Source organism: Ornithorhynchus anatinus, chromosome 3 (genome assembly GCF_004115215.2).
Source record: "Ornithorhynchus anatinus isolate Pmale09 chromosome 3, mOrnAna1.pri.v4, whole genome shotgun sequence".
In the NCBI taxonomy this organism is placed as follows: domain Eukaryota; kingdom Metazoa; phylum Chordata; class Mammalia; order Monotremata; family Ornithorhynchidae; genus Ornithorhynchus; species Ornithorhynchus anatinus.
Window position 1 is genome coordinate 95778987 of NC_041730.1, and position 24731 is coordinate 95803717.

The window sequence follows — 24731 nt, forward strand, 5'->3', positions numbered from 1 at the left end:
CCTCAGTTACTTCATTTGTAAAATGGGGATTAAGACTGTGAGCCCCTCGTGGGACAAACTACTCACATTGTATGTACCCTAGTGCTTAAAACAGTGCTTGTCACTTAGCAAATACCATAATTATTATAATGTAGTAAGCCCATAGGAAGCTATTTTCAGAGTGACTGTTTTTTGATCCCGCAAATTCTCCAAGGAACTAGGCTGCTCTTCTCCAGGACGGATCACTGTAAAGGCGGTCTGTGGGGTGGAGCATGAAGGGAAAAGTGGCCCTCCCTCCCAGTTCTACCCAGGAACGGGCTTGGACCAATCAACAACTGCCACGTGGAGCCTCTAAGATGCCCAAGGTACATAAAAGGTGGTCGCTTTGAATTGGAAGGGGAGAAGGAGGCTGTGGAGGTTTGCATCAATGCAGCCTCCCTAAGCCAGCAGGAACTTCTCCAACTCTTCCAACTTGGGATCGTCTGCACGGACTTGGTGAAATTGTCAGATGGTTAGATACATTCACTATAGTCCTATCCCCCTACACCAACGCTCCCTCTCACGCCTATACCTGACAATAAGATCAATCAATGGTATGTACTGAGCGGTCACTCTGCGCAGAGCACTGCACTGAAGCCTTTTTTTAATGGCATTTGTTAAGTGTTTACTGTGTGCCAGGTACTTTACTAAGCGTTCAGATACATGCAAGGTCATCAGGTTGGACACAGTTCCTGTCCCACATGGAGCTCATAGCCTAACCCCCATTTTACAGCTGAAGTAACTGAAGGACAGAGAAGTTAAGTGACTTGCCCAAGGTCACACGGCAGACAAATGGCGGAGCTGGGATTAGACCCCAGATCCTTCTGACTCCCAGGACCGTGCTCTATCCCCTAGGCCAAGCTGCTTCTACTTGGGATAAGTTCAATAGAATTAGTAGACATGCATATATATTATATATACATATATATTAGTAGACAAGATATAGAAGCTTATACTCTAGGTAAAAAGAATCAGATATTAGCAATATTCTAGAAGGCTCAGGGAAAGATAATCAGATATCAAGCCCGCAGTTGACTTGGAGCCAACTGTCGGTCAGATTGTGGGGTCTTGAGTTAGGCAGGGCTGTGGCATAGTTATGCTGACATAAAACATCACGCCTGTGGAAAAATCTCCTTGAGTTTGATAGTAGCAGCAGTAGTAATATTCATTAAGCACTTACTAGATTCAGAGCACTGTGCTATGTACTGGGAGAGAAAGCACAGAAGGACAATAGACATGCTCCCTGTTACTTGAGAGGGAGCTCACAATCTAGAATAAATGTCCCCAAGGGGTGGTCATGTGTACAACCCAACCAGAGTGAGAGACGGTGACTGTGGCTATCAGTGGTATTTATTGTGGTTAGGAGGGTGGAAGGGGGAGAACAAGAAAGCAGGGAGTGAGTCCCACAAATAGTATTCATAGTTGTCTTAACATTTTGAAGATGATGCCTTTGATGGTCAATCAATCAATTAATCAGCAGAATTTATTGAGCACTTACTTTGGACAGAGCACTATTTGGGAAATAATAGTATTTGTTAAGTGCTTACTATGTGCCAAGCACTGTTCTAAGCAATTAGGTAGATACAAGGTAATCAGGTTGTTCCACGTGGGGCTCACAGACTTAATCCCCATTTTACAGAGAGAAGTGAAGTGACTTGCCCAAAGTCACACAGCTGACAAGTGGCAGAGCCACCATTAGAACCCATGACCTCTGACTCCCAAGCCTGGGCTCTTTCCACTAAGCCACGCTGGAGAGAAAGATACAATAAAGTTGGTAGACAAGATTCTTGTCCACAAGAAGCTTACAGTTTTACAGGACAAGTTCACTTTTGGGGTGACTGTGGTTGTAAAAATTGAAATAGGACTGACAGTCCCTACTGCTTCACACACACCCTCTAGAGATCATCCCTTGTTCAATCTATCATTCAATCAATTGTTTTTATTGAGCACTTTTTGTGTGCAGAGCACTGTACGAAGCGCTTGGAAGAGTACAATATAATAGAGGCATATTCCTTGCCCACAATGACCTAGAAGTCTATAGCCTCGGTGTGATGGGTTGTTTGCTCTGGGAGGAGCTGGCACTGATTTCGCTTTTGCCTCTTTATTTCACGATCTTCTGGAAACTTCTGTTCTAGGAAAGCTGCTCTCTTCTTAATAATAATAATATTTATGTTGGAATTTGCTAAGCGCTTACTATGTGCAGAGCACTGTTCTAAGTGCTGGGATAGATACAGGGTAATCAGGTTGTCCCACATGAGGCTCACAGTTAATCCCCATTTTACAGATGAGGTAACGGAGGCACAGAGAAGTTAAGTGACTTGTCCACAGTCACACAGCTGAAGAGTGGCAGAGCCAGGAGTCGAACCCATGACCTCTAACTCCGAAGCCCAGGCTCTTTCCACTGAGCCACGCTACTGTCCCTGGCTGTCTGTAGTAATTGCCTCCCTGTTTTCAACTGGGATCTCCCATTACCTCAAGCTATGCTTTACTATTTGTGTTTGTTTTTGTTTTATGGTTATTGTTCAGTGCTTACTATGTTCCTGATACTGTACTAAGTGCTGGGGTAGATACAGGCTAATCAGATGTCACACAGTCCATGTCCCACATGGGCCTCACAGTCTTAATCCCCATTTTACAGATGAGGTAACTGAGACACAGAATTTAAGTGAAATGTCCAAGGTCACACAGCAGACAAGTGGAGAAGCTAGGATTAGAACCTAGTCCTTCTAAATCCCGGGCCCATGTCCCATCAGTTAGGCCATGCTGTTTCTCTTTCTGTGTCCTTGAAATATTTCTTCTGACCCCTTTGCTTTCTTTTGTCTCATTTCAGTTTGCCAAGCAGCAGCTGTAAATACCAAATGGAAATGATGAAGCTCTAGGATGGTCAGGTCCACTCATACAGAATTTCTGCTTACCTCAGTAGAACTCTTCTCACTGAGACATTTGAGTAGAGTGAATAACAGAAGGATACCCAAAGAGCTACTGCAGGTAAACTCTATACACAGCTCCTGAATAATAAGACTTGATTTTACTTGAAAGACTGCTACAGTTAATCATTGTCAACAGATGATGCTTCTTCCTCTCCATCCAAACTGCTACAGCATTAATCCAAGCACTTATCCTATCCCACCTTGATTATTGGATTTGCCTTCTCGCTGACCTCCCTGTTTCCCATCTCTCCCCACTCCAGTCCATACTCCAGAGCCCTCTATCACCTTGCCCCTTCTTAGCTCACTTCCCTTCTCCCCTTCTACAACCCAGCTCGCACACTCCGCTCCTCTGGTGCTAACCTTCTCACTGTGCCTCGTTCTCGCCTGACCCGCCGTTGACTCCTGGCCCATGTTCTACCTCTGGCCTGTAACACCCTCCCTCCTCAAATCTGCCAGACAATTACTCTTCCCCCACTTCAAAGCCCTAATGAAGGCTCACCTCCACCCCGACTAATCTCCCCTTTTCCTCCCTTCTGTCTCAACTCGCTCCCTTTGCCCTTCCCCCACCCCACAGTACATATATATATATATTTATATTGATACCTGTTTACTTGTTTTGATGTCTGACTCCCCCTTCTAGTCTATAAGCCCAGTGTGGGCAGGGATTGTCTCTCTTTATTGCTGAATTTTACTTTTCAAGTGCTTAGTACAGTGCTCTACACACAGTAAGTGCTTAGTAAATATGATTGAATGAATGAATGAATGCCCAAATCAGTTTCCTTCAAGAACATTTAGACCAAGTTTCCCCACTTCCTCAAGAAACCTCCAGTGGATTACCCATCCACTCCTACATCAAACAAAACTCCTCACCATTGGCTTTAAAACACTAAATCATTTTGCATCCTCCTACCTCACCTCACTACTGTCCTACTACAACTCAGCCCACACACTTCGTTCCTCTAATGCTAACCTCACTGTACCTTAATCTCATCTAGCTTGCCTCCAACCTCTTGCCCACATCCCATCTCCGGCCCGGAATGCCCTCCTCCTCATATCGGACAGACAATTGCTCTCTCCCACTTCAAAGCCTTATTGAAGGCATATCTCCTCCAAGAAGCCTTCCCTGACTAAGCTCTCCTCTCCTCTTCTCCCACTCCTTTCTGTGTTGCCCTGACCTTCCCCCTTCATTCATCCTCCTACCATCCCCACAGCACACATATAGATCTGTAATTTATTTATTCATTCATTTATTTATATAAATGTCTGTCTTCCCCTCTTGATTTTGAGTGCACTGTTATTGCATTGTGTTCTTCCAAGCGCTTAGTATAGTGCTTTGCACACAGTAAGTGTTCAATAAATATGATTGAATGAGTGAATGAATGCATGAGTGAATGAACAGGTACATTTTGAGCACCCACTGTATGTATGGCTGTGTTCTAGACCGTTTAGAGTGCTTGCAAGGCAGAGAAAAGGCTTGTGGATCTTGGTTAGAAGGTTATATAGAACTTCAGTGACTTAGACAAGAAAAAAAAATGGATCCATTTCCCTTTCATGACAAGACAAATCTCCTCCCTCCTTCTCAGTGACAGTCCCGGGTTGAGCTCAAGGGAGCTTCCATCCCAGTGAAATCCTTGTGAGAGAAATAAGATCCTCCTACTTTTTCGGATTCTGCTTAGGATAGCAATGTATTCTAGTTGTTCTGTGGAAAAGTGAAATGGTGATTGCAGTTTGTTTGCCAAGAGGAAAATTCGCAGGCTCCCTGTCGCCACCCTTGTTAGCCCATCTTTAGAAGAGGAGCCAAAGAAAGAAAGCTCCAGGAAATTGAACTACTGAGCTTTAACGAAGCCTTTGCACTCATCTCTCCACAGACATGCCTGGGAAGTTCTAGTCTGAATCAGTGACTGGCAAGCAATCGTAGAAATTTTGGCCCGAAACTCCCACTGAAACTTGGAGATTTTTAAAGATCCCAGCTCTTCAAACATTCTCTCACAAGATTCTTTCAACTGCGCTTTCTTTCTGGGACTCTGGAGAGCATAAGCTGCTGGAAATCTAATCATCTCTCAGTTACTAATGTACTGTGTGATCTGGGATGAGGCACTTAACCTCTCCGAATTTCCCTGTCCTCATTGAAGAGGAGGATAACAATGCTACTCCCTCCCAGATGACGAGAGGAACGATTAGGAAAAAATAAGCCCTAAACTGATGAAAAATGGGGTATTCCCTGAAACTAGGTGCTGGCCCTTCCTGATCCCAAGTGCTTTGCCGAATTATGGGGCATTTTATATAAAATTGAGTCCCTCATGAATTGGGTCTGAGTGTGTAGTTTTGCTGAAGACAAAGCATTTTTGTTTTCCTGCAGAATGATTGTCCTGAGTGATAGCCATGAATACATCTTCTTTACTTCCAATCCTTGCTGGCTTTTCCCCAACCCTATAGCATCCCCTAATTGAAGTTTTATTAGGTAGGGACATCTTTATTGCTGCTAGACAGAGAGGGCTCTCTGGTTGGGTAGAGAATAGCTTGAACTGCTCCACTAAGGATTATGTTGAGGTGTTTTATTATCTGTGTCCCAAGCTTCTCTCCTCCTGCTGCCCATGTGCTGATGGGACTGATGACTTGTGACCCTAACTTGTGCAAGCATTCTCCCTCTCCTTCCTCTCTCTCTGTTTCTCTCTCTCCTCTCTCTCCCTCCCCTGTCCCCCAAACTGATGGCACTAAGGAGGCAGCTGTCAGGGGCAGAATTTGAAATTTTTGCTTCACTTCTGATTCATTTATCAACTCCCCTTCATGGCAAAGATATGGAAAGTCCTGTTATTGCACTTCCCAAATCCCCTCCCCATACCAAATGCCACCTATGGAAACTGCTAGAGTAGTAGTCATAACAGTCACAGTAGTATCATTAATGGTATTTATTGAGGGCTTACTACGTGAAGAGCACTGTACTAAGCACTTGGGAGAGTACAGTACAACAGAGTTGGGGGACATGTTCCCTGCCCACAATGAGCTGTCTAGAGGATAAATTTACAGTCTGGAGGATGGGTTTATGAGTACCTAGTGGGTGCCATGTCCTCAACTATGCACTTGGGAAGTACAAAACAAGGTGCCAATGAAGAGGTTACATTCTAATGGGGGAAGCGCTGTCGGAGTACTTAATTGGCTTGTCCCCTCCTATCTCACCTCACTACTTTCCTTCTACAACCCAACCTGCACACTTCGTTCTTCTAATGCTAACCTTCTCACTGTGCCTTGATCTCGTCTGTCTTGCCGCCAACCTCTAGCCCACATCTTACTTCGGGCCTGGAACGCTCTGCCACCTCATATCAGACAATTAATTGCTCTCCCCCACTTAATAATAATAATAATGTTGGTATTTGTTAAGCGCTTACTATGTGCAGAGCACTGTTCTAAGCGCTGGGGTAAACACAGGGGAATCAGGTTGTCCCACGTGGGGCTCACAGTCTTAATCCCCATTTTACAGATGAGGGAACTGAGGCACAGAGAAGTTAAGTGACTTGCCCACAGTCACACAGCTGACAAGTGGCAGATCTGGGATTCGAACTCATGAGCCCTGACTCCAAAGCCCGTGCTCTTTCCACTGCGCCACGCTGCACTTCAAAACCTTATTGAAAGCACATCACCTCCAAGAAGCTTTCCTGACTAAGTCCTACTCACCTTTTCTCCCACTCCCTTCTGCACCGCTCCTACTTGCTCCCATCCCTACTGCATATGTATATATCTGTTATTCGTTTATTTATTTATATTAATGTCTGTCTCCCCCTCTAGTCTGAGAGCTTGTTGTGAGCAGGAATATGTCTGTGTGTTGTTATATTGTACTCTCCCAAGTGCTTAGTACAGTGCTCTGCACACAGTAAGCGCTCAATAAATGCGATTGAATGAATAAATGAATGGAGTATTCATACAGTTGCTACACCACTGACATGGCCTTGCTCCCAGCACACAAGTAGAGGAAGGTTAGCGGTGCAGAGATTCCCCACCCTTGCCCAGTGAAAAGAAGAGTTCCAAATCCTTCCTCACTCCAGCTCACTAGCTATCCCTTTCGACCATAACTAGAGTCCGACAATCTTATATTACCGGCCGAATGTTAGCCTGGGCTTGGCTTGTGTTTAGCAGTGGTGAGGCGCCCCTCCCTCTGCTGCCCTGCAGTGACCGCCCTCAGTCCCAGGGATTTGCAGAACAGACGACCCAGAGCCCAAAGGTCCCTCTGCAGGATTGCCCTCCGTGTCACTGCTGCAGAAGGGTGGCTGTCTGGGCCCTTCATTTAGACGAGCCCAGCAACGAGGGTAAACAGGAAGGCTAGTTTCCAAACATAAAAGACAGAGCATTCTTAATTGCAGCCTTCTTTCAGTGAGCACCTCTGGCTACTCATGGACATTAGTGTGTGAGAGTAAAATATCACCGATTTTCAAGATACCTACCCTACCCACAATGAGTTTACACTCTAGTGGGGGTAACGTGTGTATCTATTTTTATAGAGAGGCCCGAGATAATAATAATAATAATATTTGTTAAGTACTATGTGCCAGGCACTTTAAAAAGCACTAGGATAGATACAAGGTGACATAAAGACTAAGCTCGCTGTAGGCAGGGAATCCATCTGTTGTTATATTGTATTTTCCCAAGCGTTTAGTACAGTGCTGTGTACACAGTAAGCGCTCAATAAATACAGTTGAAGGACAGAGAGTGTGCTCGTGTATATGTGGACGCATGCGTGCATGCATGAACTCATGTGCCTATGGAAAATGAGAAAGAGGCAGATATTCCTACTTGATTATCTTCCAATCTGATCAACTTGACTATACCTCAGCATTTAGTAAGGTGTCTGGCACGTAGTAAGTGCTTAAAACATACCATTAAAAAAAATGATATTGATTGATTGCAAGACAATCTATGCAACGAAGTGACAGTTCCTTCCTAAGGTCCCTTCAGGTTTGGCAAAATCTAGATGGCACTGCTCCATTGTTATAACTGATCTTGTGCTTAGAGAAACAACGGGTCCACCGCTCATCTTTTTTCTTAATGAAATGCCCTGGCTGGGAGAGCACCCCCCCTCTTGTTGCCTCTTGAAGCATCTGTAACCTTCGCCTCCGAGCTGTTCAGATGAGTCATTGCGTGCTCAGTATATTCTGGTGCAAGCCCAGGACAATCCATTAGAATAATTAAGGAATCGTGTTCTTAGAGCAGGCGTGCAGCACACCCGAATTATGCCAGGCAATCAACAGCTTTAATGGATGAATAAATGTCAAAGCACAGTGGGGTGTTTGATAACTTCCCAAGCTGCCTATTGTGTGGTGAAACCACTATGTGAAAAGAAAGAAAAAGAATGCATGCAGTCATTTTCTTCTTGCCTTTGAAGAGTTTGAAAATACTGTGCTTTCTACATCTTGTAGCCCCCGGGGGAGACTACTTTTAAGGGCTTAGCTAAATTCTTGTTTGCCGGAAGGAGGCGAGGGCTCTGCAATTAGAGAATAATAATAACAAGATGCTGGCGATGTAGCATAATCTTTCTTAGGAGTTCAAAGCACAAGGTCCCGTGAGTGCTGTTGGGCATGTGGGGATGGGTGGGATTATTCACTGAGCCTGGAGAGGGAGCTGGAAGCCCAGGGACTTTTTAAATGGTGCAAAATCCAAAGCGAGTCACCTGAAGAGATTGGCGGGAGACTCTTCTGTCACCCAGGCCTTTGGCCTGTAGGAAAGGACCACCTCTCTGGATGGCCACAACCAGCACAGTGCTGCAGGACAGATGGTCAGAGCGCGCAGGTCTGTCTGCATCTCTTTGTGGGCAGGGAATATCACTGTCTCTGGCGGCATTGTGCTTTCCCAATTGTTTAGTACAGTGCTCTGCACACAGTAAGCCCTTAATACTTACAATTGAATGAATGAATGAAAGCAGGATTTCCTTCTGCGTCAGTCCGATGAACTCACTGCTGCAGCTTTCTCTTGGAGGAGCCGAACAAGAAATGTAAACATGCAGGCTGGTTTCCACAACAATAGAAGTGGATTCTTTTCCTTTGGGATTTTTTTCTTTTGTTGATTATTACTGTTTCCATCCTCGTACTTATCGAACATGGCCTAGGGAAAAGAGCACGGTCCTGGGAGTCAGAAGTTCTGGGTTCTAGTCCTGACTCCACCATGTGCCTGTTGTGTGACCTCGAGTAAGTCAATTTCCTTCTCTGTGCCTCAGTTCCTCATCTGCAAAATAGGGATTCAATGCTTTGTTCTCCCTCCTCCTTTCTCTGTGAGCCCCAAGTGGGACCTAGCTATCCTCTATCTACCCCAGTGCTTAGTACAGTGCTTGGGATATGATAAGCACTTAACAAATACCATAATTATTATTATTATTATTATTACTCAATAGTATCACCCCATCTATTTGTTTATTTAGCATCACTGGGAAGCATGGCCTTATATTGGATGAACAAGGACTTTTGCCTGACTTCTAGTAACTTCCAAAATGGGGAGGACAAGAGAGTTAAGTATATGTGGTATTGACAAAGGAACAAGGAGTTGTGGATAGGTCCATATACACATCTATTCCCAAAAGAGGTGGTGCATGTGAACGTGTCTGTGTGTGTACATATATATAATTTTTCAAGCCCTGAAGGATATATACTTTACATATACATATCATATACATCCTTCAGGGTTTGAAAAATGATTAAAATAACAACACCTTGAATTTATATAGCACTTTAATTTGTTTTCCAAAGGGCTTTTATGTTAATGAACTCATTTTATCCTCACAACCTCCTTGTGAGTTGAGGAGACAATGTGTTTGAAGGTGCGTAACTGATGATGGTCAACCAGAACAAATGGACAACAAAAATCAGAGCCACCCGAACAAATCAGATGAATGGTCTGTCAGAAAGAAGATACTGTTCAATAGGGTAAAGTCCAGAAAGCATTTAGGAACCAAAAAAAAGCAATTACAGTGCTCAGCTGCAAAATTAAGGAAAAGTGGCTTGGATTAAGTAATGTAGAAAAGGGCCCAGGGCCATTCATCATGATCATGATCTTCATCAGCAGCAAACACTGAAGGCCTCCTGGGTGCAGAGTGCTTAGCGCAGTGGACTTGGAAGCATACATTAAAAACAAAAGACACAGGCCTGGGAGCCCTGGGGAGCCTCCATCCAGCCTAATGGGAGAAAATGGCAAACCTAACTTATTATTAACAGTAAAATAATAAGAGCCTAAATAAGAATGATGGTAAAAAGAAAGCAATTAAACAATGATACAGATAGAAAGATGATGTATCAGATGGTAAATATATCAATCAATCAATCAAGGTTATTTATTGAGAGCTTACTGTGTGCAGAACAGGTGTATCAGTCAGTCATTCAATGGAATTTATTGAGCATTTATTGTGTGCTGGGCACTATACTAAGCACTTGGGAGGGTACAATATAACAGAGTTGGTAGGTTTGATCCCTGGCTACAAGAAGTTTACAAAGTTTACTGTCTACAGTGGGAGACAGACATTAAAATAGATTAGGGATAGGGGAAATGGTAAAGTATAAAAATATTTACATAAGAATTTTGGGGCTGGAGTGAGTATCAGAGTGCTTAAGTGGTACACAGCTAAGTTCATAGTGGACGCAAGGGTAAGGTGGATAGAGGAAATAGAAGGTTTAGTCTGGAAAATCTCTTGGAGGAGCTGTGATTTTAGAATGGTTTATTTTCCCTCTATGCCTTTCCTGAGGAACTGAGAAACCTTAAAGGGTAGTTGACTGGGTCTTGGAAGACTGCTTCCCATTTGAAGCTACAGAGGTCTGACAGGATTACAGAGGCATCCTGGCTGAGGACACTCAGTCGGGGAGAGTTCGTTTCTTTAGCTCACTCGGGCCCAGCAGGGCCTTGCCATACTCACTCTAACTGCATTTTATTTTAATGTCTGTTTCCCCTGGAGACTGTAAACTCCTTTTTAAAAATGGTATTTGTTAAGTGGTTACTCTGTGTCAATCGCTCTTCTAAGTGCAAGTTAATTAGGTACAAGTTAAATTGGTCAGGCACAGTCCCTGTCCTGCATAGGGTTTACAGTCTAAGTAGGAGGGAGAACAGGGATCCAAATTTTGCAGTTAAAGAAACAGAGATACAGAGAAGTTGCATGACTTACCCAAGGTCACACAGCGAGCAATTGGCAGAACCAGGGTTAGAACCCTGGTCCTTCTGACTCCCAGGCCCCGACTGTCTCCACTTAGCCATGCTGCTTCCCAGGGTAGGGATGGAGAGAGGGGGTGGGGTGAAGAAAAGGTGGGGATTATGCCAACCAATTCTTTTATGTTATACTGTCCTAACTGCTTATTACAGAGCTCTTCATTCAATAAGGGCTCAACAAATACCATCAATTTTATTATTAAATTTCGGCATCAAATCCCCTTTGACAACTGGGGGTTTTCTGTTGCTTTTCTTTTGCCTGTGTCATATAAAAGTGATGAAAACTGTGTTTACGAGAGGCAGTATATGGACCCAAGTGGAAAGCAATATCAGAGACCCTGCATTTGTGAAGGTAGAAGGAAAAAAAAATCTGTGGGCAGTTATTCTTTGAAATCTCTCTGAATTTGAGTTGTACTATTGATAACTTACAATCACTATGAGTTGTCCTGGCTTGGTTCAGATTCGATTTCCAGGCAGAACCCAAGAACTAGTAACAAGGTCTGGGTTCGGTGACAGCCTTGTTCTGGAAAGGTTTGAGAAACCAGTTTCTTCAAAAGCCAGTAAGCTTTACATATTTGGGAATGAAATAACAATACAATAATACCTTTATTCAATTAAATTCAATTTAATCATATTTATTGGTGCTTACTCTGTGTGGAAATCTGTACTGGGAAAGTACAATACAACAATAAACAGACACATTCACCACCCACAATAAGCTTACAGTCTAGAGGATATAGTCTACAGTCTTAATTTGTAGAACTTTTTTTTGTTTTTCCCCAAACACTATCACTTCAGTTATCTGAGTCAGTCCTCACAACACCTCTGGGAGAAAGGAAGAGATGAGAATTACTGGCCCCATTCTACAGATCATGGCCTAGTGGATAGAGCCTGGGAGGGAGGAGGACCTGGGTTCTAACCCCTGCCACTTATCAGCTGCGTGACCATGGGCAAATCACTTAAATTCTCTGTGTCTCAGTTATCTCATCTGTAAAATGGAGATTAAGATTGTGAGTCCCATGTGGGATAGGGACTGTGTCCAACTTGATTAGCTTGCATCTAAACTCTGAGCTCATTGTGGCTAGGCACTGTGTTTGTTTATTGTTATACTGTACTATCCAAGCACTTAATACAGTGCTTTGCACACAGTAAATATGAACGAATGAATGAATGAATCTACCACCGCTCTCAGAAGAGTGCTTCATGCATAGTAAGCACTTGAGAAGCAGTGTGGCGTAGTGGATAGAACATGGGCCTTGGAGTCAGAAGATCATGGGTTCTAATTCCTGCTCCACCACTTGTCTCCTGGGTGACCTTAGGCAAGTCACTTCACTTGGCTCTGCCTAAGTTACCTCAGCTGTAAAATGCGGATTGAGACTGTGAGCCCCATATGGGGCAGGGATTGTGTTCAACCCTATTTGCAAGTTTCCACCCCAGTGCTTAGTAGTTAGTAATAATGCCATCATCATTATTATTATTATCTACTCCAGCACTTAGAACAGTGCCTGGCATAAAAAAAGAGCAAGGTTAAGTAACTTGCCCAAGGTCACACGGCAGGGTAGTAGCAGAGTTGGGACTAGAACACAGGACTCCTGGCTCCCAGACACATGGCTGTTCCACTGGGTCACACAGCTCTCCAGATGGACCACCTTTCTTGGAGGCTGTGATTGTGGTAAGGGGGTGTGACATTCTGACTGTTCCAACAGAGTTGGATTCATTCCTGATTCATTCCTGACTGATTCATTCCTAGGTAATGGATAACCCAGATTCTGACTTTTGTTGCACCAGAAAGAAGGTAATAATAGTAATGATTATAGTATTTGTTAACCGCTTACTATGTGCCAGGCACTGTACTAAGGGCTGGAGTGGATACAAGCAAATGGGGTTTGGACACACTCCCCGTCCCTCATGCGGCTCACAGTCTCGATGCCCATTTTAAAGATAAGGTAACTGAGTCACAGAGACGTGAAGTGACTCGCTCAAGGTCACACAGCAGACAAGTGGCGGAACAGGGATTAGAACCTGGTACTTTCAGATTGTAAAAAGAGCCATCTGGGTGGGAGCTGCAATGTTGGAGCAACATTGCCTCGTCACATTTCAGCCTAATTGCTCACTAGCTTGATGAGTTTAACCAAAGAACAGCTGTTGTGCACTTGGGGAGCTTTTAGCTAGGACTATCATTTCTTAATGTTCTGGAAAGTGGCAGGTTGCCAAAGCGCATGTCCCTCTTGGTAATATTAAGTTGGAACTGGAATTCCTCCCTTTGAAAATCCTCCTGGAAGACTTCAGTCAGTTGAACCCATGGATTGAATGTCCATTTTAGTGCTCAGGGGCCCTGCCCTAGATTCTGGGGCTGGGAGCACAGTTCTATGGACCCTGTGCTTAAAGAGAGACAGAAAGACCCCAAAGCAGATAGGCAACAGAGATCAATTGATCATATTTATTGAGCTCTATGTGCCGAGCACTGTACTAAGTGCTTGGGAGAGTACAACAGAAGTAGCAGACACATTTTCTGCCCATAATGAGCTAACAGCCTTGGGGATAGAAAGTAGCCTCAGGATCCAAGTGACCGGGCTCATGCGACCCTATTGCAGGTGTGTATAGATGACCTTTCTTCTTCTCCCACTCCCTTCTGCATCACCCTGACTTGATCCCTTTGTTCTTCCCCCCTTCCCAGCCCCACAGCACTCATGTCTATATCTGTAACATTTATTTGTATTAATGTCTGTCTCCTCCACTCTAGATTGTAAGCTCCTTGTGGGCAGCGAATGTGTCTGTTTATTGTTGTACTCGCCCAGGTGCTTAGTACAGTATTCTTCACACAGTAAGAGCTCAATAAATATGACTGAATGATTGAATGAATGGCTTGACTAGGTGCAGGGCTGCTGTTCTTACCAGGGGCCGAATGCCACTTTGTCTCTCAAGGGCACTAAAAGATTGAAATGACAAAAGTATTCTCCAGGGAATACAGTCCCACAGCTCCAGGGGTAAACAAGAACGCTTCTTCATCTCTATACTGTAAGCTCGTTGTGGGCAGGGAACCTACCAACTCTCTTATAATGTCCTTTCTCAAGCTCTTAGTACTGAGCCCTGAACACAGTATAATCACTCAATAAATACCATCTCAACTGATTCCTCACCATCTCTGAGTCGGTTACTGGGTTACGAAGTGCTCATAGAGTTTCCAGGATGCCCATTGTTGAAAAAGAGGTGTATAGATGTACAGATAAGTTGTTTTATAAATTATTATCATTATTATTTTCAATTTACTTGCTAAGTGCTTACTATGTGCCATGTTATTGGGTTAGGTACAAGACAATCAGGTCTCAGAGTCCCTGTTCATTCATTCAATTGTATATGAGCGCTTACTGTGTGCAGAGCACTGTACTGAGCGCTGGTCCTGTCACACTTGGGATTCACAACAGATGAGAATGCCGAGGCACAGAGAAGTTAAGTGAGTTGCTCAAGGTCCCACAGCAGTTGAGTGGCAGAGTTGGGATTAGAACCCAGGTCTTCTGACTCCCAGACCTGTGCTCTTACCACTGGGCCATGTTGCTTCCCCTAAAAAATTGCCTTCTCTTCCCCTCTTCACACTCCACACTTCCCCCCCAAAATTTGCTTCATAAAGTAGGGTCTTTACCCCCACACTGCCCAGCTCTATGACTCAAGTGAGCAGTTTCTCTTACTATAACCCAGCCTGCACACTTCGCTCCTTTAATGCCAACCTTCTCAGTGGACCTCGATCTCGTCTATCTTGCCGCTGACCTATCACCAACATCCTGCCTCTGGCCTGGAATGCCCTCCCTCTTCATATCCGACAGACAATTACTCTCCCCACCTTCAAAGATTTATTGAAGGCACATCTCCTCCAAGAGATCTTCCCTGACTAAGCTCTCCTTTCCTCTCCTTCCACTTCCTCTGCATCTCCCTGACTTGCTCCCTTTATTCATCTCCCCCGTCCCAGCACTTATATGTACATACATGTCACTGCAGTTATTTATGTTAACATCTGTCTTCCCCACTAGACTGTAAGCTCGCTGTGGGAAAGGAAAATGTCTGTGATATTGTTATATCGTACTCCCCCAAGCGCTTTATGTGAAGCAGCGTGGCTTAGTGGAAAGAGCACGGGCTTGGGAGTCAGAGGTCATGGGTTCTAATCCCAGCTCTGCCACTTGTCTGCTGTGTGACCTTGGGCAAGTCACTTCACTTCTCTAGGCCTCAGTTACCTAAACTGTAAAAATGGGGATTAAAAAATGTGAGCCCCACATGGGACAATCTGTTTATCCTGTATCTACCCCAGCGCTTAGAACAGTGCTCAGCACATAGCACTTAACAAATTCCATAATAGTAATAATAAGTGCTCCACGCACAGTAAGCGCTCAATAAATACGATTGCCTAAATGATGGTTGTAATGCAGATGTTCTCTATTTTATACTGCCACTTTCTTCACTCCTTTCTCTTCCACTCTCACTCTTTACTTCTCTCAAACCCACCTTCTAGCTGCATTTGCTCTCAACTCTCTCACCTCCAACCCTCGGCTCATACTGTCCCCATATTCTGGAATTCCCCTACCCCCAAATCCATTAGTCATCCCCATTTTCAAAGCCCTTCTAAAATTCCTCCTCTTCCAGGAAGGCTTCCCTGATTGATTGTCAGTGCTCCAGTATTGTCAACCTAACATCACCCTCAGCACTTGTGTATTTATTCCAATCTTCAGAATTTATGAATAAATGCATATTTTTAGTTTACATACTTTTTTGGACATTCAGTAATTCAGCTAGCTCATCCTGTTTTATGTGTATGACTTCCTGTTATATTCTTGTTCTTCCTCCTGCTCCCACTGTTTATAAATAATCTTTATCTGTGTTTCCCAGTAAATTTTAAAATCTTTGAGGGCAGTAAATGTGTATATTGCCTCTGTGTGTTCGCCCAAGTGCTTAGTGTAATGCTTAACACTCAGCAGGTGCTTAATAAATGAAGCATTGTGGCCTATTGGAATGAGTATGGGCCTGGGAGTCAGAGGTCCTGGGTGTTTTTTTTTAAATGGTATTTGCTAAGCACTTAGTGTATTAAGCACTGAAGTAGATTCAAGCTTCTTATGTTGGAAACTGTCCCTATCCCACATGGAGCTTACTGTCCCAGTAGAGGGAGTAAGATATCATCCTCATTTTACAGATGAGGAAACTGAGGTACAGAGAAGTTAAGTGACTTGTCCAAGGCTGCACAGCAGACAAGTGGTGGAGCGGGGATTTGAATCCAGGTCCTCTGACTCCCAGTTGAGTGCTCTGTCCACTAAGCCACGCTGCTTCTCAACCAGTTCTGATCCCATTCCCCTACTTGCCTGCTCTGTGACCTTGGGAAAGTTACTTAACTTTTCTGTGCTTCAGATTCCTCATCTGTAAAATGGGGATTCATTCCTCCTCCCTCTGACTTAGACTGTGAGTTCCACGTGGGACATGAACTGTGTCTAACCTGGTTATCTTGTATCTAACCCAGTGCTTAATAACGTTGGTATTTGTTAGTGGTCTGCACATAGTAAGCGCTTGTTCTAAGCGCTGGGGTAGATACAGGATCATCAGGTTGTCCCATGTGAGGCTCACAGTCTTAATCCCCATTTAACAGATGAGGTAACCGAGGCACAGAGAAGTTAAGTGACTTGCCCTCAGTCACACAGCTGACAAGCGGCAGAGCCGGAATTAGAACCCTTGACCTCTGACTCCCTTAGTACAGTGCCTGGCACATAGTAAGCACTTAACAAGTACTATTAAAGAAAAATGATAGAGACTCCCATCATGGATGATGGAGGAGCCTTAGTCCTGATGTCAGGACTGAGAACTTGAGTATAGTGCTAGTGGTTTGCACAGCACCCTCCACACTCAGTTGTTGCCATTTAAGTTGGGGCTGGGTCAAGGGAGGCAATGGGCAAGTAGGAAGGCAAGGGTGCAGCACCTTGTGAAGTGAATGGGCCCCCACTGCCCACATTAAACAGCCACAGACCGAACAAGGTTTAGAATCCAGGTCACCTGATTCCCCCCAGCAGTGCTCTCTCCATCTGACCCAGAGGAGAACCCATACGATTCATTGATTCACGGCTTAACTTTTACAAACAGCTGGAGGGTCAAGGGCAACTGTTTGCCATCCATAGGAACAGAACCTCCTCTGTGCTCCCAGAAGTGGACTCTCTGCTGGGGCACAGTGTGTCTTTGCCCCGTTACTTGGCTGCTGAGCCCGTGGGTCAGGGAGCGGTAGCCCCGGGACCGGGGTTTGTGCTGCACCGACTACCACCTTCATGCGATCCCCTGCTTAGCTTCCCATCCCCCAGCCCTCTCCTCATGAGCAAAGGCAGTAGGAGACACACAGGTCCAGGAGGCAGTGGGTGTGGAAGGTAGGGAATGGCTTGAATCAAGTCAGGATTATTGTGAAGCCACAGAATCCAGGGAAGAGGCCCAGCATCCTACCACTGGACAAGAATGAACAATCTAGGGCCATCCCATGCATTGTGCCCTCGTTGTTGTTGCTGGTATAATAGTAATAATGATTATGGTATTTGTTAAGCACTTACTTTGTGCCAGGCACTGTACTAAGAGCTGGGGTGGATACAAAATAATCGGGTGGGACACAGCCCCTGTCCCACATGGGGCTTACAGTGTTAATTCCCATTTTACAGATGAGGGAACTGAGGCCCATAGAAGTTAAGTGGTTTGCCCAAGGTCACACAGCAGACAAGTGGAGGAGCAGGGATTAGAATCCAGGTTGTTCCAACTCCCAGGCCAATGCTCTATCAGTCAGTCAAAGGTATTTATTCATTCATTCAATGTATTTATTGAGCACTTGCTCTGTGCAAAGCACTGTACTAAGCACCTGGGAGAGTACAAGACAACAACAAACAGACACTTTCTTGCCCACAAAGAGCTCACAGATACATACAGATTTACTGAGTGGTTACTGTGTGCAGAGCACTGTACTAAACACTTGGGAGAGCGCACCAGAACAATATAACAGACACATTCCCTGCCTACAACGAGCTTACAGCCTAGAGGGGAAGAAACACATTAATCAGTCAGTCAGTCGATTGTATTTATAGAAAAAAAAAGTTGGTATTGGTTAAGCGCTTACTATGTGCAGAGCACTGTACTAAGCGCTGGGGTAGATACAAGGTAATCAGGTTGTCCCACAAGAGGCTCACAGGCTTAATCCCATTTTACAGATGAGGGAACTGAGGCCCAGAGAAGTGAAGTGACTTGCCCACAGTCACATGGCTGACAAGTGGCAGAGCCGGGATTTGAACTCATGACCTCTGACTCCCAAGCTTACTCTGTGCAAAGCACCACACTAAAAGCTCGGGAGAGTGATAGAGTGATAAAACAAACACATTAGGCCTCATAATCTTCCCCTTACATTGAGACAGAAACTAAAAAGGTGCTAATTGTTACTCCCCATGTCTCTGCAGCCGCCACCTGGCCCACTCTGCGGGGCTAACTTTGTTCTGGAGACCCCTTGGCCTGCGTCTGGACTCTAAGCCAGCCCCTCTCTGGCTCTTCAGAGGAGTCGGCTCTGAACTGCGGCTCTCAATTGGAAAGGGGCAGAAGTGGGTGGCACACAGTAAGCGCTTAACAAATACCACAATTATCTTTATTAATCAAGCAAAACAAGACAGAGAAACCACAGTGAGCTGGACATCATGACTGCCTTGGCAGTGTTGTTGGAGAAAGCATGCTACATACCTTGCAAACAGCTTTACAACTTGTGCCACCCTTGGGGCCAGGGGACAAGAATTGAAACAATCTAGCTCTCTTCTTGCGGGTTTCTTCCTGGATTTTTGCTAGGGTAGAAAACAAGCTCTTTCATTCAGCGACGCCGGGATGAGCTGTGAAAGGGAAGAGCTGCTCTTCATTTGCCATTATCAGGGTGACAGGCCCACCTCCCACCATCCCACCAGACCTTTTGAATTTGGACTGTCCCACGGAGAGGCCAAACACTGACCCACAGAAAACAGAGCAGTCTGGAAGGGCTGGAGTTTCCTCAGTCAAGTCCTGAGGATTTCATAGTCATTGAAATGCAAAGCACTTCAGCCTGGCAGGAAATGTGCCTGCAGGAATCTTGCAGGCTTCATCTGGGCTCTCAATTTGCATTTCAGACTATTCATGCTTTTTGCCTATTTTGTATTTATTAAGATCGCCTTCCTTTAAATCTCATTAGTCTCACTACATCCATTTAACTTGCCTGTGCTCAGAAAGCATCATTACTTATCTCGGTGAAAGAGTATTCTGAATTAATTATGTGGTGATGATCTATAACATCCAGGCTTTGTATAGTGCTTTTTATAGATTCATTCATTCATTCAATTGTATTTATTGAGCGCTTACTCTGTGCAGAGAGCACTGTACTAAGGTCCAAATAGGATTCTAAGGGTCCTATTAAATTTGAATAGTTAAGTGTACATTGTATTCTGTAAAATTCCATGGTTTTGATTTTTTTTTTTGGTATGGTATCTTGTAGGATTCTAGGTTCTGAAAGCTCCCTCTGGACTGTGAGTTTGTTGTGGGCAGGAAATGTGTCTGCTAATTCAGTTGTCTTTTCCCAAGCGCTTAGAACAGCACTCAAAAAATATGACCGATTGATTGGACTAATGCTATCGGTATATAGTATTATTACAGAATACTGAGAGAGTAAGTTTCCACATATCTATTCTGGAGTAGCTGTTTAGTTATTTAGTAGTTATTAAGGGAAATTCTAATGATTCTTATTGTGTTTCTAATACCTCAGGGAGATGTGGTAAAATCGATGGTGTCGGGTCTGTTGAAAACAGTTACAGGCCAGACAGGAATGACTTATTTTCCAGGTTGAAATTTTTTTTAAAATTATTTCTGGAGAGAGGGTGAATCTGGGTGAGCACCCTTTAAAGCCAGGGAGTTTTTCAAGTCATCAATCAGGGTTCTAAATGGGTCCAGGAAGTGTTTATTGCCAACATTTCATTGGATTCTCCTCAAAACAAACTCTCACTACCAACATGGTTAACAAACTGTAATCAGAAGTCCTGAATAGAGGACAATTTACAACAATCAATCAATGGTATTTATTGGGAGCTTACTGGGTGCAGAGTACTGTTCCAAGCCCTCGGAAGGGTACAGTGTGAAAGTTGATAGACACGGTTTCTACCCAAAAGGAGCTTACAGTCTACAGCAACTCCCACATTCTGTATCTTCATGATCTCATACAAGCAAGTATTTAGCCAATTCATATTCATTATCTTGAAAACAATTAAATACAAATTCTGCTTTATGGCAGTGGAGGCTAGTCGAAAGAGCATAGGATTGGGAGTCAGAGAACCTGGTTTCTAATTCTGGCTCCACCACTTGCCTGCTGTGTGAACTAGAACAAGTCATTTAACCACTCTGTTCCTCAGTTTCTTCTTCTGTAAAATGTGAGATTCTGAGCTCCCCTCTAGACTGTAAGGTTCTTGTGGGCAGAGATCTTGTCTACCAATTCTATTGTAGTTATGGTCAGGGAATGTGTCTGTTTATTATTTTATTGTACTCTCCCAAATGCTTAGTACAGTGCTCTGCACACAGTAAGCGCTCAATAAATACAATTGTGTGAATGAATGAACATTGTACTCTCCCAAGCACTTCCTACAATAGACTGCATGCAATAAGTGACCAATAAATACCATTGATTAATGGATTGATATTTCTCCATTTAGTCATCAGTATCGAAGCACTGTGGGGTGCCAGAAACAGTGCTCTTTGAGGGTAGGGATCTTGTCAAACAGCACTATTGTGCTCCCCAAGCACTCAGGATAATGTTCTGTGCACAGTAAGTGCTCAATAAATACCACTGATTTATAATGTGGGACAGGGAATGAGTCCATCCTGATTATCTTGGATCTACCCCATCTCTTAATATGATGCTTGGCTCAGAGTAAGCGTTTAACAAATGCTATTATCAATGAATGAATCAATCACTAGTATTTTTTTGAGCACATACTATGGACAGAACACTCTACTAAGTGCTTGGGAAAGTACAGTATAACAGAATTGTTAGACCAGGTCTTTGTCCACTAGGAGATGATAGTCTAGAGGGGAAGACAGACATTAAAATAAATTAGAATATGTATATAAGTGCTGAGGGGCTGAAGGTAGGGTGAATATCAAGCACTTAAAGGGTACAGATCCAGGTACCAGTGTGATGTAAAAAGAAGAGGGACTAGGGGAAATGAGGACTTAGCTGGGGAAAGCCTCTTGGAGGAGATGGGATTTTAATAAGGCTTTAAAAGTCGGGAGGGTAGTGGGAGGAGGGTCATGGGGTGTTAACTGCAGGGAAGCTAGGTGGCTATTATTATTATTATTATTATTTAATTTTTTATTGACTAAAAACAAGACTAGGAAAATTGGCCACTTTCAGAAAATTGAGTTTCAGATTTATTTTTCTTATGAAAAGCCTGATTCTGTTCCATTTTGGCAATGCAGATTAGACCAACGATTTGGCCAGTCTTTGGCTAATGCCTGAGATACTTTTATTTCCATTTTGGGCTCATCCCCATTGTTTCCAAGATATATCAAATGATCTCATCAAGTTTCCTGGCCAACTCATGTTGCTGTGGCTATATTCTGGGTTTTGGATAGCTCTCCATCTGTTTTTTTTTTTTTTAAATCATAGGAGAAACCTGCTAGATGCAGTACTTTGGAGAGCCTTTGTTTGTGAAGCAACACCATAGTCCCTTTCCAAATCCCTTTCCCATATGGGATGAGCAGAGTGGCATCAGAGTGACCACCAACTCTGTTATATTGTACTCTCCCAAGCGATTAGTACAGTGTTCTGCAAATGCTCAATAAATACAACTGATTGATTGATCTAAAGGCCTCCAAATGATGCTACTGTTTCTTCAGCCATGAAGTGACCAGCAGCCTCTGAGTTGCTGATGAGTAGCTAGCCAGACAAAGGTCGGTGTCAGCATCTTGGGACTGAACTGTGCCAGAACATTCATTCTCTTTGCAGACATTTCAGCTGCACAAGCTGAGCGATATTCATTTTTCGTCTTCCCTTCTCCTCTCCATCTCCAGGTCTACAAATTATTCTTGCAATATCTGTACTTCAGCAAACATTCCCTCAGAAAAACAGTGACACCTCATCACACTTTCCGTCACTGGGTTGATGTGCATTAGGCTGGTGAGATAGAAGGTCAGGGAAGAAATAGCAATCTTGAAAACAATGAAGGGCTCCTCTGTGTATGTGCAAAGAAAGCAAATGATTTGTTTGTTTTTTTCCCATAAGGCAGAACTAGCTACCCCCAAGCAACAAAGTAATCCTTCCTTTCCGTACCTGAAGAGAAGAGTAAGATTCACTCAGTTGCCTGATTTGTATACTACCAGGGATGAGTGCGATAGTTTGGAAAATTTGGGATTTATTTCTGGAATAAGCAGGTCGATATAAGAAATCTAAAAGAGATCATTTCATCCGAACAGCTCTCTGGTTCTCTCAGATTCTGTTATTAACGGGTGTCTCCTCTGCCCTCCCATGTCTCAAAAATAATTAATCTAAGGAGAAGACACTGACATATGTGATTTGGGTTTTATTTTTAAGGTGTTTGGGGAAGGCACTCCTGCTTGAGAGCTGTTTACAGTCCCAACTCATTAATTCCAGGTGCTAGAATTCAGTGGTCTTGGGCTGAATGGATTAATTCAGCGTTATTTTATTAATTTCCTCCTGCACCCCGCAGCTGTGCAGTCTAAAGTGATCTTGTTTTCTCATTAATAAGAGTTACAGAGGAAGTTCCCCGCTGACAACAAGAATGAAGACCCCGTCCAGAGCCGCCGAGGAACCATCACAGTGACTCGGCGTCTGAAGGCCTCTAAAGGCGGCAGCCAAACCAAGATTTTGAGACAAGGACAGCATCCCTTTTTAGCCAGCTTCCCGCTCCGGTCTAACTGAACCTCTATCTGGACACCAACAGGCAATGAAGGGTTTCAGTGTTGCGGGGCTGGGTCAGGTGTCTTGTTGGCTTGGATTATGAGAACAGGCCAGGCTGCTGTTGTCTCTACAAAGCGAAGAGATGAAGTGGTAAGGCTGCTGGAGGGCAGGTGGCAGGGGGAAGCTGATTTGAAGACCCTGCAAGAACTTGGGCCTGGAAGATGAAGATCTGGTTCTCTTATTTTGATGTGGGACTCAGGTACTTACACCCGTTTCATTCAACTCTAACTCAGGCAGATGCCATGTGGTTCTAGGGCAAATCTTACCCAGGTGCCCTTTTGTCTCTAGGGACGAATATGGAAACTAGTGTGCCTTGAGACTGCAAATATGCCACCCATGATCTTATCTGGTATTAGCGGAGAGGATTCAGAGAAGTTGGAAAAGCTTTGTAGTTCATTAAAATGTAAAATGGTGGTGGGGCCTTATGCTGAGAAGCAGTCTGCTTAGTGGTTAGAGCATGGGCTTGGGAGTCAGAAGGACCTGGGTTCTAATCCCAGCTCCACCACATGTCTGCTGTGTGACCTTGGACAAGTTGCTTAACTGCTCTGTGCCTCAGTTTCCTCATCTGTAAAATGGGAATGAGTGTGAGCCCCATTTGGAACAGGGAGTGTGTCCATCCTGATTAACTTGTATCTACCCCAGCACTTAGAACAGTGCTTTTGGCATGTAGTAAGCTCCTAACAAGAACATTATTATTATTATTATCATTGTTATTATGGTTCTTGGGAAGTATTAGGGCTAAAATAGAGTGCTCCAGATCATACTGAAATCAGAACTTCCTGCTGGGGGACTGTAGTTTGGCCACCTCAGGGAATGGTTGGTATAATTATTGTGCTTGAGCCTTTTTTCAAACACTAACCAAGAGAGTTGTGGAATAGAATATCATGTTAAATTCTCCTGTGGTTTATAGAGTTTTCAATCCAATGAAGACTTGTGAGTTCTTGGTGGGGACCATTGATTCTTGGTTGCACATATGAGAAATAACAAAGCTTAGGAATAGGGAAAGAGTTCTCTAGTTCCCATTTGCTATTTGCCAGAGGGATACCATAATCTAAAGTCAGCTGCAAGGGACCAAATTTCTGCCCACACCTCGCCTCTTTTTACTCATGTACATTTCCATTCCCTCACCTCCCACTTCTAGCCCCTCTAATGATGTTCCTCAATTCCATTCAGTCAATAGTATTATTTTTTGAGCACCTACTACATGCAGTCTTCTTTGCTAAATCCTTAGAAAATGTACTTGGAGTGTTCCTCCCAAGAAGCACTGTGGTCTAGGGAATAGAACATGGGTCTGGGAGTCAGAAGGACCTGCATTCTAATCCTGACTGTCTGACCTTGGGCAAGTCACTTAACTGCTCTGCTCCTCAGTTATCTCATTTGTAAAATAGGAATTAAGACTGTGAGCCCCATGTGGGACATGGATTGAGTCTGACCTGATTAGCTCGTATCTACTCCAATGTTTTTAGTACTGTGCCTTGCACTCAGTAAGTGCTTAACAGTTACCATAAAAAATCCTCCATTTAACCCCCATTGTCCTGACAAGGTGCAAAACTGCAGAGTTTAAATAAAAATCCAGTCCCTATTAAAGGTTAATAATGGATGTTGCTGAGCTGATGTATTATGTCATTCAATCAATCAGA

The 24731-nt window shown here is 43.9% G+C and overlaps 1 long non-coding RNA gene across 2 annotated transcripts; it reads left to right on the forward strand.

Annotated features, from left to right (window-relative positions):
• Positions 1-64: 64 nt before the first annotated feature.
• On the forward strand, positions 65-23546 carry LOC114810316. Of its 2 annotated transcripts, none has more exons than XR_003758023.2 (3): positions 65-344; positions 2849-3006; positions 22880-23546. It is a non-coding gene; the product is annotated as an uncharacterized LOC114810316 (long non-coding RNA). The 2 variants fall into 2 exon arrangements; XR_003758021.2 differs by lacking the exon at positions 22880-23546 and adding an exon at positions 4817-6174.
• The last annotated feature ends 1185 nt before the right edge of the window (positions 23547-24731 follow it).